This window comes from Dipodomys merriami, unplaced genomic scaffold (genome assembly GCF_024711535.1).
Source record: "Dipodomys merriami isolate MVZ:Mamm:240054 unplaced genomic scaffold, mDipMer1.0.p SCAF_20, whole genome shotgun sequence".
In the NCBI taxonomy this organism is placed as follows: Eukaryota; Metazoa; Chordata; class Mammalia; order Rodentia; family Heteromyidae; genus Dipodomys; species Dipodomys merriami.
The window spans coordinates 17,413,311-17,428,913 of record NW_027203382.1 but is presented as its reverse complement, the minus strand read 5'-3'; the positions used below and the strand labels follow the sequence as shown (position 1 = coordinate 17,428,913).

Below are 15,603 nucleotides of genomic sequence, written 5' to 3'. Positions count from 1 at the left end.
AAGGATGAACCTGCAAGGAACTATGTTAAGTGAAATATACTGGATCACTGCATGATCTCATTTATACCTGAAATTTTACACAAAAGGTAAAACTCATGGAAATAATTTAGCAGTGGCTTCTATGATGTGAATGATGAGAGAAACGGGGAGACTATGGTCAAAGTGTACAAACGTCTAGTAGTAACATGAATAGTTTCTGAGAATCTAATAAACATCATGAAGACTAGTCAGTAATGTATATTGTAGACTGCATAGTTGAACATTATTGAAAAGTTAGATTTTAATCATGTGCATACAAAGTTAATACTTTATGTATGTAGTAATTACCTCAGAGTAATTACTTCATATTATTAATATATTGTATATAAATCATAGCATTTTAAATATATATAATTTTAATTTGTGTATATAGTTCAATAAATATTATTGACTGATACATAAAATAAACTATAATTGAAAGTACTTTAAAAGATTCTCAGAATATTGAGTTTATGATTCTTAACTTGAAGTTAAACTTAATTGAGCAGTTAGTAAGTACACTTTTTCTAGACTTTCAAAAGCATGATCTCAACACCACCAACACCAACAACAAAAATAGGTCTATGTGGGATCCATATTCAAAATGAATTCTCCATTTAACATTCCTAATTATCTTTAGGTAGTTGTTAAAAGGAGTTTTGAAGTACAATTCATCTTGTTCAATGTGATCCCTGTCTTTCTGCATCCCAGCCTTTCCCTGAAGTTAGCTTTTTCCATTTTTACATAAGAATGAATTCTTACCTTAAAATAGAAGCTATACTCTGAAAGCTGACTGCAGAAATAAATAATCAGGGATTTGAAAATACTTTCCTGCTTTTCATTTCAGAGAGCTAAAGTTGAAATTTCTTTGTCATCTACTATCTTAAATGGGAGAGAAATAGCTTCTAGTTTCTCAGAAACAAAAGAAGTTTCAAATTTCATTGGTTTGGGTGACTTTAAAGGATTTTTAATAATAAATCAATCATAACTTGATATTTTATGTCTATTGTCATAACTTTGAGAATGACCACTAGAATGTGCTGTTTTTCCAAGATCTATTCCCAAAAGGGTTCAAATCCATAAATCTTAATGGTAACATGTATTGTTCCTAATCAGCATTTTACTTATTTCTACTGAGTTTAAACAACCAACTCTGAAATAAATAAGTGCAACAGAAGCTATTACTTAATCAGGGAAATCTTGAGCTTATTTGTATGTGTGGTGTGTATTGTAGTATGTGGCTGTGTGTGTGATTTTGTGAAGTATATTCCCCAAATTTCCTGTATAAATGTTTCTGTTCATGGAACAGGGAGCTTATTGGTATGCTGGGAAAAAACAACAGAAGACAGCAAGCACTAGATAGAAACCATAGTCATTCTTTTCCACTAGATGATTCACCTCATTGTGAAACACCAAAAGTCTTGTCTATCATCATCAACTTTGAGCTTGTTGCTTTCCTGGACCAGAAAGGGTAAGTCTAGCTCTGTGCCGAAGGACCATTGTTTCTGTAGAATTCCTTACTTTTCTAGGTAGAAGTAATAAGACCAGATTACAGTTTTCCAGCCTGTGTAGGTAACAGCCTGTGCTTGATCAAATCAATTTTATATCCAATTTCTTTTTGCTATTTGTTCAGTTAGAAGTAGAGCTGCAGTATCAATATAGTCTGATACAGACTTCAGGGACTGTTTAATTACCTGCTGTGTTTCTGTTCATGTGTTTATGTATATTATCTCCCATTGTATAAGTATGGATGTGGCTGTGGTTTTGTAAGTATTTCAGCTGACAGTGTGACAGGCTTATGGGCTCACTCTATAGAGCATGCATTTGCTGAACATGCCCAAAATGAACAGAAACACAGAGCTTTGTTTTGGTTATTTTGTTCTTCTCTCGAAGTGAACAGGAAATTAATGATTAATCATCTGTCCACATTTGATTTTATTTATGAAATCTCACATAATCAATAATCGATTGTTCTCCGAAGTACCAGTTCACAGACACTGAACCTGACTCCTTCCCCCATTCCAGGAAGGAAAAGGAAATGAATTTCTTGTTAGGATATAAGAAAGGAAAGAAGAGAAAATTTCATATTGACAATGGAGATTCAACACCGTTCAATTGTCAGCAGAGATATTTGGGGAGTTTAGAATTTAATCTACCCAAATATAAAATACACAGTTTTATCCAACATGTAAGATAACTTTCAGTAGAATGTAATGCTATCACTTACTGGCATATTATTGGTCTATTGTTATTTTTTATTAGAGTGTAACTTCATCCAATGATTTCCCAAAACACTGGGAAATGAAAAACATCTAGTAATTTCAATATTATTATTTGATTGTAATTGCTTCACATCCCATAGCAGTACTTTTTTCCTTAGTTCAGTAGAACACTTTCAGGTTTTGTAAACTTTTGTAGACTTTCTTGTTTGTGTGTTTATTTTTCCATAATTGTAGAGAAATTTGTTTTTTTGTACTTGATAGGTTAATGTTCTATTACTTGAGTCAAACTTTCAAGTCCTGCATTTTCTACTTCTTTTCATGTCTATCATCACCTTACTATCATCACAGAGGAGAGGAAGTAGATAGAGGGAAGAGAGAGACTAAAAGTGGTGATATTTCTAATCTTTACTACATATTTCATGAAGTATGTTGATATAGCTTGGTCTCTAGGCTGTTCTATAAGCTGTTGTGTCCCTCAAGATCTAGTACATAATTGCTGCTGCAAATGGAAAGAGTAGTTTTTTTGTTCATTTTCTTTTAGATTTTGCGCTGCTGGGGAGTAAGCATAAGCCTTGTGACTGCTACTCAGGAGCTCTACCACTGAGCTATATCCTTGGTACCTAGAATGCTTATTTTATAACATTTCTTTCTTTCTTTTTTCAAAGTATTAACCGTTAGATATTATCTTACATTTAGCTCCTATTTTCAAATAGAAATGTGTTATTCTGTGTACCATAATCCTACGATAGGACATCTCAAAATTTATGTTTAACTATTGATAACTTTTATAAGTTGTACTGAGAAATGGTAGAAGTACAAGCATCCATATTAAAATGGCATATGAAAAACATGTTTTCTACATTAATAATGATGGTGTAAGTGAAATGAACCCCAAGATAGGGACACAACTTGTTTTTTTTTTCTTTCTCGCTGTTGTTTTTAATGTATCTAAAATGTACTATGTGATTTTTTTTCTCTTGTATGTTCTTCCCCCCATGGTACAACCCCTGATGTCACTGTATTTGATTCTGGTGCCCTGCATCTTGTATATACATTTTTTCTAATCTGGGGAGGGGAAGGGAAATAACAAAATGCTGAAACAAGGATACAGGATGACTCACTGTAACAATGAGATGGACAAGACACTATGTTGAAAATGAACTTTACAACTTGGGGGGGGCAGCGAGTTGGAGAGGTGGGAAGGGGAAGGGATGGTAGGGGAAAAACAAAGGAGAAGGTAACAATCCTCGAGAGGAAATGTACTCATTAACTTACTCATGTATTGTAATCCCTCTGTATACAATTTTAAAGTAAAAATCATAAAAATAATTATTATAACATCCTCTAATTTCTAAAAGAGAACATTTTGCTGTATTAACAAACATGTCCAGTGTCAAATTACGCCATGTTACAATAAAATAAGAACATGAATGAAAAAAAGACAGTTACTACTTTGCAGTACTGTGAAAGGTGCTAAGAGCTACGTAAACTTATTTTCATTTTGTGCTGTATAATCATGGGATATCTTGATTACATTTTTCTCAGTAATTTTTCTCTTCAAATTTATGCTTGAGAGCCTGTGACAGTGATGTAGTAATGATGTTATTCTTTAGAATAGCCCAGCTTCAAGACACCTGTAAAAAACAGCAGGAGAGTAATATAGCAAGCAGTAGAACAGCAGGTAGGACAGTGTTTGTGTGAGTGCCAGCTAAGTATTTGTTAAAACTAATGAGGTATATAAGGCAATATGACTCATCTTTGTCTTATCCAAATTGTGAATGCATGTTGGGAGTGGGTCTCATGAAAAAGGATGTAAAATTGTCTAGGAAGAAGAAATCAATGACCATGAGGACAAAATAAAATTTGTTCCTTGAGTCCACAGTACTAAGGTGCCAAATTAGGATGTAAAATTGTCTAGGAAGAGGAAATCAATGACCATGAGGAAAAAATAAAATTTGTTCCTTGAGTCCACAGTACTGAGGTGCCAAATTAGCATTAGAGAATAATGCTGCCCTGTACAGCCTTAGATATGCCAATTTCTCTGTAGTATGAAGGAACATGCTATTCTATTTAATATTATTTGATACTTAGCAATGCTAAAATTAGAACTCCAGAGAAGTGTGAATTTTTTCATTACAACTATTGGTGAGATGCACCATCTTTAGAATTTTAATGAGAAAGTTAAATTGAGTTTTTATTTTTTCTATATTGGAATAAATTAATTTGTACTTTATAAGTGGTCTGATTATGATGTGTGTACAAGAGTATTATGTTATTTGTTAATATTTCATTGCTTGTAATCAGAATTTTGGTTTTCATGAAGAGGAATAATGAGTTCTAGGCATAAATATTTTTATTTCTGTTGATTTTATTAGAAATTTTATCATAATTCTGCCTCAGTAATAAACACAATTTTCTATTAAATTGAATAGGATATACCTATGTGTCAATAAGATATACCAGGTCTGTAAAATTAAACTGTGTAAGTTAATGTTTCATGTTGTATCACTGTATAAAAGTTTATAATTACATGCACATTACTTATTAATAGTCATGTTTTGGTTAAAAAACTACCTTAAGACAATTTATACATTTGCAGTGTGTGTGTGTGTGTGTGTGTGTGTGTGTGTGTGTGTGTGTGTGTGTGTGTGTGTGTGTGTGTGTGTCCTAGGGCAATTCAAAGCCTGATCACTGGACCTGCACTATTTCTGCCACCTGAACCACAAGTTTACTTCCAGCTTTTGTTGGTTAATTGGAGAAAAGAATCTCAGACTTTCCTGCTCCGGTGGGCTTTGAACTGTGATCCTCAGATAAGGTTCCAGCTTTCTGTGTAGCTAGGATTACAGTCATGAGCCAGTGCCCAACAAGTGCACACTTTATTTTTCGGGTGCATTTTACTATAGACATAGCAGTCAAGTCCTAGATTTTCTTTCTCCTTTCTCTGATTCTAGAGTTACAAATAAGATACCTATTTCTATCAAAGTACATATATTTTGTGATTTTTTTCCATGTTAGAAATGTATTTCCTTTCCCCTAGTATGTTCAGGACAACACTTGTATTAATCCAGGTTCTGTCAGAGAAAAAGAACAAAAGAATCTCTCTCTCTCTCTCTCTCTCTCTCTCTCTCTCTCTCTCTCTCTCTCTCTCTCTCTCTCTCTCTCTCTCTCTCTCTCTCTCTCTCTCACTCTCTCTCTCTCTCACTCTCTCTCTCTCTCTCACACACACACACACACACACACACAAAATCCTGTCTTACTATCCAGAAGGCTGGTTCCAGGTTGTCTTGAGAATGCCTATTTCATGGATGCTAAAGTATAAGGGAATAACAGTATGTTAATAATTTTATTGGTAATACAATGGGCAAACACAGGGGGAAAATATCAACAAGCAACAAGAACAATATGAATTTTTTTCCTTTTTAATATAGTACACTAATTTGCAAAATATATTTAATGTTTCTAATAAGCCAAAATAAAGAAGTACCGAAGAAAGACAATAGTGAATCATAGAAATAATAGTAAAATATAAGATAGCAATAATTTTAAATGATGCAATTTGAAAGGATATGAAGTAATTGATTTAATAATGCAATAAAAACATGAGTAATCAACTTAGAATATTCAAAAGAAATGAGAGAGAAGACACGATATTCACATATTCTGTAAAAATTTCATGTCACAACATAGCTGGTGAAGGATTGGAAGGCCAAAACCTGAATCCAGTACAGGACTGTATTAATATAAAATGTATTCTCTATTATCACTTTATCTTTCAGGGATTAAATGAGTTGATAAATTCTGGATAAAAATTAATGACATAATAGAGTAACATAGCTATGAAATTAACAAGTTAGTCTCATTTTTTATATTGAAATTAGATGCTAAGATTCTAGTACACTAGAATGCATGGGGAGAGGAGAAAACCTCAAAATTATTTAGTAACCTGAGTGAATGTCACATGATTATTACCCTGATCTTGAGAAAATATGTATGATAATATATTCATTATTGATTCTTTCCAGGTTGGACTCCTGCTTTGGCTCATTGCTCATTTTAAATAGCTCAGTAAGTCATAAGGCTTGTCAGTGCCTTCCCTGTTAGCTTTACATCATTTGTTTATAGCACCTGCTCTACAATAGCCTGTGCTAGAGATGAACTCTTCTAGACTGGGAGGATTTAATGCACAGTGCAGGTGTATATTATGTCTGCTACACATATGTCATACACACAATGGAATTTTTGGAGAAAACCACAGATAATTGCACATTATTTTTTCCTGTATTCCAAATAACTAACATGGTGCCCAGAACATAATGTGTGCTCTCTGAATGCTAAAGATGCTCAGAGTATAATATGTGCTCTGTGGATGCTCATGGAATAAATGAATAAATGAATGTACATGGGAGCAGAAACAGGAAAAAATTAAAATTTCAGCTGATTTTTATATATAATGTTGTTATACATTTACTCTTATCCTACAACTGAAAATTTAATAAATTACTTTTTTACCTATTTAAAAGCTCTAACTAAGGCTTGTTTTATCTTCATATGTTATAAAAGTTGCATGTGATCTCTTCAACAAATATGCATCTTTCCTTGGATTAATCAGTGAGCTTATTTAAAATGCAGTAATAGGCAAATAACTCAAACAAGTCATATATCAATTAATAATGTGTAAATAAAAATGAAAATAACATAATACCAGGTTTATACTATATTTTACTTTTCATTTCATCTTTGATATTCTTTATTTATTGTAAAGATGATGAACAGGGGGGTTCATTTCAAATGTAATACCATTATAAACATAAGGCAACTAGTACATTTTTTTAAACACTGCTACTCCATCCCTCATATTCTCCCACTTACCATTCCTCACTCCCCTACCCTCACATGGTAAAATTACTTTCCAACATAGTGTCTAATGGGTATCATTGTTACATTAGTTCATCCTTTGTTCTGCTGTGTCTGTGATTCCTTTTCCCTTCTACGGATCAGATAAGCTTATATACAAGACAAAGGGTACAGAAAACTAAAACAGAAAGACAAAAATAGAAATAACTGCATACATGACATAAAATGAAACTTTTGTTTCCAATTCTTGGAGTTCATTTTGATATGCTTCATTATATATGGTCATATGCACTTAGTGATTGATATTGTGATTCCCTGCTAAAAAATATCATAGACATATTCCAATGGTTACACATGAAGCAAACCATGAAACATATTTCCTTGGGCCTGGCTTGCACTTTAATCCTAGGTCCTGAGGGGGCTGAGATCTGAGAATCACCCTTTGATAGAAGCCTGGGCAGGAAAGTCCATGAGATGCTTATTTCCAATTAATCTCAGGAAAAGCTGGAAGTGGAGCTGTGACTCAAGTGGTAGAGCTCTATTTGAGAACAAAAGGTCAGGGATAATGTATAGGCACAAAGTTCAAACTCCAGGACCAGAAAGGGGAAAAAAGAAAGAAAGGAAAGAAAAGAGACACTTCTTTATGTTTCAGATTCAACATGATGGACTAACATCCTCCCCCAACTTTTTTTTTCTAATTCTGTTACTGTCTACACCCTTCCATGTTTGCTGATTACTGAATGTATATTCTTTTGCTTAGAATTTGAAATATTCTATCTACATCACTAGGAGTTAAAATAATCAAATGTGCTTCCAAAGGGAAGAAACATAAGAAGAGATATTGGGAGAAAAATCCTATCCTATAAAAGGTAGAGGTTGTCTTTAATTATTCTCAGAAAGTAATTTGTATGACTGAAGAAAGGTCAACAGGACCCATGTACTTCCTTTGGTTATAAATAAATTTGATAGAAGATGGCAGAGGAGAAGCTGGAGGCTAAACAAGCTCTCGCATAGAAAGCAGTTTTAGAGTTCCAGTGAACAGTCCTAAACCAGAGAATCACACCAAGTGTGCCTTCACAGGACAGAGAGTTAGGCCAGAGAGGGAAAATCCAGGCAAGGAGACAACTCTGAGCACTTGCCAGAAGCCGCCACTGTGGCAGCAACGGTGGCGGTGGCGGCAGCCACAGTCGCCATACTTCCAAAACAGAGAGTCTGGGATGAAGGAGCCAGACACGGCTGGTGAGCAGATTCTACTCAACACCAGCAAGAACCAACAAGGAGCAGACATCTTCATCCTACACTTCACAGACCAGAGACGACCCAGGAACCAAGACTCGGCATGAGTCGAAGTCTGACATCCTCACTCCTTCTCAGGGAACAGAGGAGGGAAGGCCACCCCTCCCCACCCCCAGTACAGGAGATCTCCATCTTGGATACCGACAAAGGTCGGCAGAGCTGCTAGCTCCAACTCAAGCCTTGGAAGAAAACTAGAGCCATTTAGCAGGTCACAAGAACCAAACCTGACGTGCCAGACTCAGCTCCACCCAGGGAAAATTCACCCAGCTTGGGCGCCAGCCCTAGGAGTGGCTTTTTTCACTGGGTAATCAGAGCCAGAGACTGCCCTTCTCTTTAGCAGCACTGACAATCAATTGAAATTCAGTAAACAGAAAACCTGAGAGGGGCTCCAGACTGGGCTCTGTGAGTTTCTCACAAACTAGCCCCCAGGAAAAGCTACTGTTCGCTGAAAGGCCTCAACTCTACCCAGAACCTAGCCTCATCACAGCATCTCCAAACTTGAGGAAAAAGCCATCTCCCTCTTTTGTGATATCCAAAGCAGATCTTCCTCCCATTGAACTAACCTGGGAAGAGGATTGCAAAATCCTGGGTAGAGCAGAGCATTTTTCTGCTTGTTCAAACAAACTGACCAAGCCACAGGACTCCAACAGACCAGAGACTCCAACAAGAGGCTGGTTAAGGACACAAGAGAGATAAAGGATTTTTCCCACCCCTCCCAAAAAAACCAAAGAACTTTTTCTTTTCTTTTTTTTTTCTTTTCTTAATTTTTATTGTGAAAATACTGTACAGAGGGGTTACAATTACATAGGCAAGATAGTGAGTACATTTCTTATCAAGCATTGTAGCCTCCTCCTTTGTTTACCCTTCCCATCCCTTCCCATCCTCCCCCCCCATGTTATAAAGTTCGTTTTCAACATGACAACTTGTACTTCTCATTTTTGCAACAGTTCCACCTGTATCCTTATTTAAACGACTTGTTTTTCCCCTTCCCTTCCACAAAATATACCGACATCAAATACAGTGAAAGCAGGGGTTATACTGTGGGGGAGTGACATACAATGCAATAAAGAAATAATCTTATAATTGGTTACAAACAAATGCATTAATGAAAAACAACATTTAAAATACATATCTTAGGGCTCATTTTCCTAACATCAAATTAATTGAACCTTTCTGATTGACTCATGCATATACTAGATATTGAAAATAAGGGAAACCATGGGACTTATGTTTATTTGGGCTTGGCTTACTTCACTTAATATAAATTTTTTCCAAGTCTTTCCATTTCCTAACAAATGGGGCAATGTCATTCTTTCTGATGGAGGCATAGAATTCCATTGTGTATATATACCACATTTTCTTGATCCATTTATCTACTGAGGGCATCTGGGTTGGTTCCAGATCTTAGCTATGGTGAATAATGCTGCAATAAACATAGTTGTGCTGGTAGCTTTAGTGTGGGCTTGTTTGTAATCATTTGGGTAAATGCCCCAAAGTGGGACTGCTGGGTCATAGGGGAGCTCTATGTGGAGTCTTCTGAGGAACCTCCATACTGCTTTCCAAAGTGCTTCAACAAGATTACACTCCCACCAACAATAAAGTAAGGTTCCCTTCTGTCCACATCCCCTCCAGCATCTGTTGTTATTAGAGATCTTGATTCTTGCCATTCTAACTAGGGTGAGGTGGTATCTCAATGTTGTTTTGATTTGCATTTCTTTTATGGCTACGCAAAAAAATCAAAGAACTGTTTTTTTCTTTTTTTTGTACCTTTTATAAATTTTTTTTCTTTTCTAAAACTTTTTAAAATTTTTACATTTTACCTTTTTTGAAAAAAATTGTTTTCTAGTAACTTTTTTTTCCTCTTATAATTTTTATTTTATGGGTATGTGTGTGTGTACATTTTTCTTTTTTTTTCTTTCTTTTAAAAAAGTTTTTTTTTTTGTTTAGCTCTACTGAAGTTCTGATCTTTTTTTATTTCTTTCTTATCCTTTTCACCTTTTCTTCTCTTTCATTCTTCTTTATGTGACTTAATTGTTGTTCTGCACATCTTCAAATAAACCCGTAGTTGACTATTAGACCCTATCCCCCATTGTGTACACACTTAATCCACAAATTTATTACTCAATTCAAAACCTCTGAGACTTAAATCCCTTATTAGCATTAATACCACTTTATACCTATATAATATTTTAAGTATTTTTATTTTTAAGTTTTTCACATCTCTTTTATATCCCTCTCCTTCTCTCTTTATATTCACGTTCTTCTCTGAATAGTTTGTTTCCATTTCTGCATAATACTTTTAATTTTTACCTTTCTATTTTTTCTAGTCTCTTTTATTTCCCTTTCTCTTTCTTCTTTTTTTTTCTCTCTCTACTTTCATCCTATCCAACCTATTTCCTGCTTTGAGATTATGATGTAGTTAACTCTCCCTGTGCCTTCCCACATCACTCTATTCCTATATTTACCCAAAATCTCCCTAAACCTAATAATTTCTGGTTTACCAAATTCTTCTTTGCGATTCGTAGACCATTAATATATAGTGGTTTGATGTTGGATAGATGTATCTGTTGAACTAGATTGTATCTGCAGACTATTGACTGTGAATATAGAGACTGTGGTTGATGCTTGCCTTAAGATAGTGTTCTAGCACAAAACTGGTGTTATTTTCATCCCAAATGGGCAGAGTAAGCCAGAAAACCATAAGAAAATGGCAAGTCTGGGTATATATACTCCCACTCATGATAATCAGGGGACAGAACAGATAATGAATAATCCAGAGGATAGTTCCCAAATAGCTCTACAAACACTGCTGGCAAACATAATAAATGAAAAGATTGAAAACCGACAAAGGACTCTGTATGAGTGTAATAGGGAGAGAGAGGAGGCAATCCAAAGGTTTATACAGGAATATCATGAGCATGAGGAAGCTACTCAAAAACTGATACAGGATTTGTGAGAGCAGCTTGAGAATCCTCAAAGAGAAAGGCAGGAATGGCACAAACAGGTTGAGAACATTCAAAGAGAACTACAGGAATGGCATGAAGGGGAGGAAGCTAAGCAAAGAGTAATACAGGAATTGAGAGAGGAGGAAGAGAATACACAAAGATCACTAAAGGCATTCATGGAATCCATTAACAAAGAGCTGAAGGAAGTCAGGGAGACCACAAAGGGAATGTTAAATGGAACACAACAGAAGGAATGGGAGTCCAATGAAACCATAACCAATCAACTCACTGATTTGAGGATAAACACTGAACACCAAATTAAGGAAGTAAAGAAGTTCATACAAGATCTAAAACAAATATTCAACAAATAATGTGAAGCCATCAAAGCTGACCAATTAGAAGGAAAAGAATTAAAAAAACAAAGTAGAATGTCTTGACAGCAGGTTAGACCATGCAGAAGATCGAATCTCAGGGATTGAAGACAGCCTAGATATTATAGAGAAAGAACATACAACCATCTATGACAAGTCCAAGAAATATGATAGATCTATCCAACACTTGGAAGAGACCATCAGAAGGCCTAATCTAAGGATAATGGGTGTAGAGGAATACCTAGAAACAGAAGTTATTGGTCTAGCAAACAACTTCCCAAACATGCAAAAAGATAGACCTGTTCAGGTACAAGAAGCTTTTAGAACTCCAAATAGACCAGACGAGAATAGTACATCCCACTGTCACATTATAACCCACACAGCATCAACTCAGACCAAGGAAAAGATCCTTAAAGCTGCCAAGGAGAAAAGATTAATCACCTATAAAGGGAAACCAATTAGAATCACCTCAGATTTCTCAGAAGAGACAATTAAAACAAGAAGAGCCTGGAATGATGTATGTCATGCCCTAAAAACAAACAACTATCAACCAAGAATACTGTACCCAGCTAAACTCTCCATTATAATTGAAGGCCAAATAAAAACCTTCCATAGCAAGGAAAAATTGAAACAATTCATATCCACCAAACTACCTCTACAAAAGATTCTTAAAGATGTCCTACACATAGAAAACCAACAAGACCACAATAAAGGCCAAGAAACTGCAACCAAACTGAGAATCCAAGAACCATAGGAAGAACCCGGATTTCTCAGCCCGAAGAAGGTGGATAATATGGTAGGAACTCCCAAATACCTCTCAGTCCTATCTCTCAACATTAACAGACTTAACTCTACAATTAAGCGACAAGACCCTTCTATCTGCTGCCTTCAGGAGTCACATCTTGCCCATAAAAACAAACACATTATCAATATTAAAGGCTGGAACAAAATCTACCAAGCAAACAGCCCCCCAAAACAGGCAGGAGTTGCAATCCTAATATCAGATAAAATAGACTTCAAATTAAAATTTGTGAGAAGAGAAAATAAGGTCACAAAATACTAATTAAGGGATCTCTCTTTCAGGAGGATATTACAATTCTAAATATCTATGCGCCTAACAACGGAGCACCCAAATTTATGCAAGAAACACTACTTTCCCTCAAATCCCACATAGATCCAAAGACATTAATTGTAGGTGATTTTAACACACCACTCTCCCACTATATAGATCAACTCATCAAAAACTCAACAGGGAAAACCCAGATCTAAACAGCTGCATAGATCAACTAGATTTAACAGACATCTGACGAATATTTCAACCAGCAGCATCAGAATACACATTTTTCTCAGCAGCACATGGAACATTTTGTAAAATAGACCACATTTTAGGCCACAAAGCAAACTTGTCCTAATTCAGAAACCTTGAAGTTATACCTTGCATTCTATTCTCTCTGACCACAAGGGAATAAAATTAGAACTCAACAACAAAAGCCACCAAAGAAAGTCTGGTAACACATGGAGTTTAAACAACACTCTGCTGAATCACAAGTGGGTCATGGAAAAGATTAGAAAGGAAATTCAAATGTTCATGATATGCAACAAAAAAGAACACACAAATTACCAGCTCCTCTGGGACACAGCAAAGGCAGTACTCAAAGGCAAGTTTATAGCTCTGGGTTCCTACATCAACAAATTGGAGAGATCTGAAACCAACAATTTAATGAGACATCTGAACCTCCTTGAAAAAGAGCAGCAAGATAAACCCCAATCCAGTAGATGGAAAGAAATAATTAAAATTAAATGAATTAGAATGCAAGAAAACTATAGAAAGAATCAACAAAACAAAAATTTGGTTCTACGAAAAAATTAACAAAATTGAAAGATCCATAGCAAATCTTATCAGAAAAAGGAGAGCACACACCCAAATAAATAAACTCAGAGATGAGAATGGAAACATCACTACGGAAACAACCAAGATTCAGAACTTTTTAAGGGATTACTTCTCAAAACTTTATGCTAATAAGTTTGAGAACTTGGCAGAAATGGACTTTTTCCTAGCAAATACTGACATGCCAAAACTAAACCAAGATGAGTTAAACCATCTTAGCAGGCCCACATCAAGCATTGAAATAGAAACAGCAATAAGAGACCTCCCATCTAAGAAAATTCCAGGACCAGGTAGTTTTACAGAAGAATAGTACAAAGCCTTCAAAGCAGAGCTCACAACAATAATCCTCCAACTCTTCAATGAAATTGAAAGAGAAAGTTGACTATAGAACACATTCTATGAAGCCATCATAACCCTCATCCCAAAACCAGGCAGGAACTCATCAAAGAAAGAGAACTATAGACCCATTTCTTCGATGAACATTGATGCAAAACTTCTCAACAAAATTTTGACTTCAACCATTGACTTCAACAATCCATCCAAAAAATCATACACCACGATCACAAAGGATTCATTTTAGGGATGCAAATCTGGTTCAATATACACAAATCAAATAATATTATACATCACATCAACAGGAACAAGGATAAGAACCACATGGTTATCTCAATAGATGCAGAAAAAACATTCAACAAGATCCAACACCCAATTATGATGAAGGTTTTGGAAAAATTAGGAATCCATGGATCTTTTCCTGAATACAATAAAGGCTGTATATGACAAACCTACAGCCTGCATTATACATAATGGTGAAAAACTAAAGCTATTTCCTCTTAACTCAGGAACAAGACAAGGATGTCCACTCTCTACACTTCTCTTCAATCTAGTATTAGAATGCCTAGCTACAGCACTAAGACAAGATACAAACATAAAATGGATCCAAATAGGGAAGGAAGAAATAAAACTCTCCCTCTTTGCAGATGACATGATCTTGTATTTAAAGAATCCCATAGACTCCACTCCCAAATTACTCAAGCTGATTCAAAACTTTGGCAAATAGCAGGGTATAAAATTAACCCCCCAAAATCAATGGCTTTTCTGTATGCCAACAATGAGAAAAGAGTGGCTGAAATTAGGAAAGCAACGCCATTCATTATAGCCACACAAAAAATAAAATACCTAGGAATTAACTTAACCAAAGAAGTGAAGGACCTCTATGATGAAAACTAAAAACTTGAAAAAGGAAATCAAAACAGAATTTTGAAAATGGCAAAAACTCCCATGCTCCTGAATTGGAAAGATTAACATCGTGAAAATAGCAATACTTCCCAAGGCTATCTACAAATTCAATGTGATACCTATCAATATTCTAACATTATTCTTCAAGGAAATAGAAGAGGCAATCCAAAAATTCATATGGAACAATAAAAGACCCCGAATAGCAAAAACGCTCCTCAACGGAAAGAATACTGCTGGAGGAATATCAATACCAAATTTCAAACTCTACTATAAAGCCATAGTAATCAAAACAGCTTGGTACTGGCACAAGAACAGACCTCAGGACCAATGGAATAGAATTGAAAACCCAGAAATGAACCTACAGACCTATAGCCATCTAATCTTCAATAAGGGAGCGAAAACAATAGAATGGAAGAAAGACAACCTCTTCAGTAAATGGTGCTGAGAAAATTGGTTAATTACTTGCAGAAAACTAAAGCTTATATATCACCCTGCACCAGAATCAACTCCAAATGGATCAAAGAGCTCAAGAGTCAAAGCAGACACTCTGAAAACATTACAGGATGGAATAGCAGAAACCCTAGGTCTCCTTGGCACAGGCCCAAAATTTTCTTAATAGAAATCAAGAAACACAACAAATCAAAGAAAGGTTGGACAAATGGGATTGCATGAAGTTGCAGAGCTTCTGCATGGCAAAGGACATAGCTAGCAAGATCAATAGAAAGCCCATGGATTGGGAGAAGATTTTCACTAGCCATACAATGGACAAG

General features: G+C 35.4%; 1 long non-coding RNA gene across 1 annotated transcript in view; it reads left to right on the top strand.

The window, feature by feature from the left end:
• Window positions 1–15,603, top strand: part of LOC138832828 (uncharacterized) — a 29,789-nt gene continuing 14,186 nt past the window's right edge. The window contains exons 1-2 of the long non-coding RNA XR_011373700.1: window positions 1–86; window positions 1,408–1,489. This is a non-coding gene — a long non-coding RNA (uncharacterized lncRNA). The remainder of the gene's footprint in view (window positions 87–1,407; window positions 1,490–15,603) is intronic.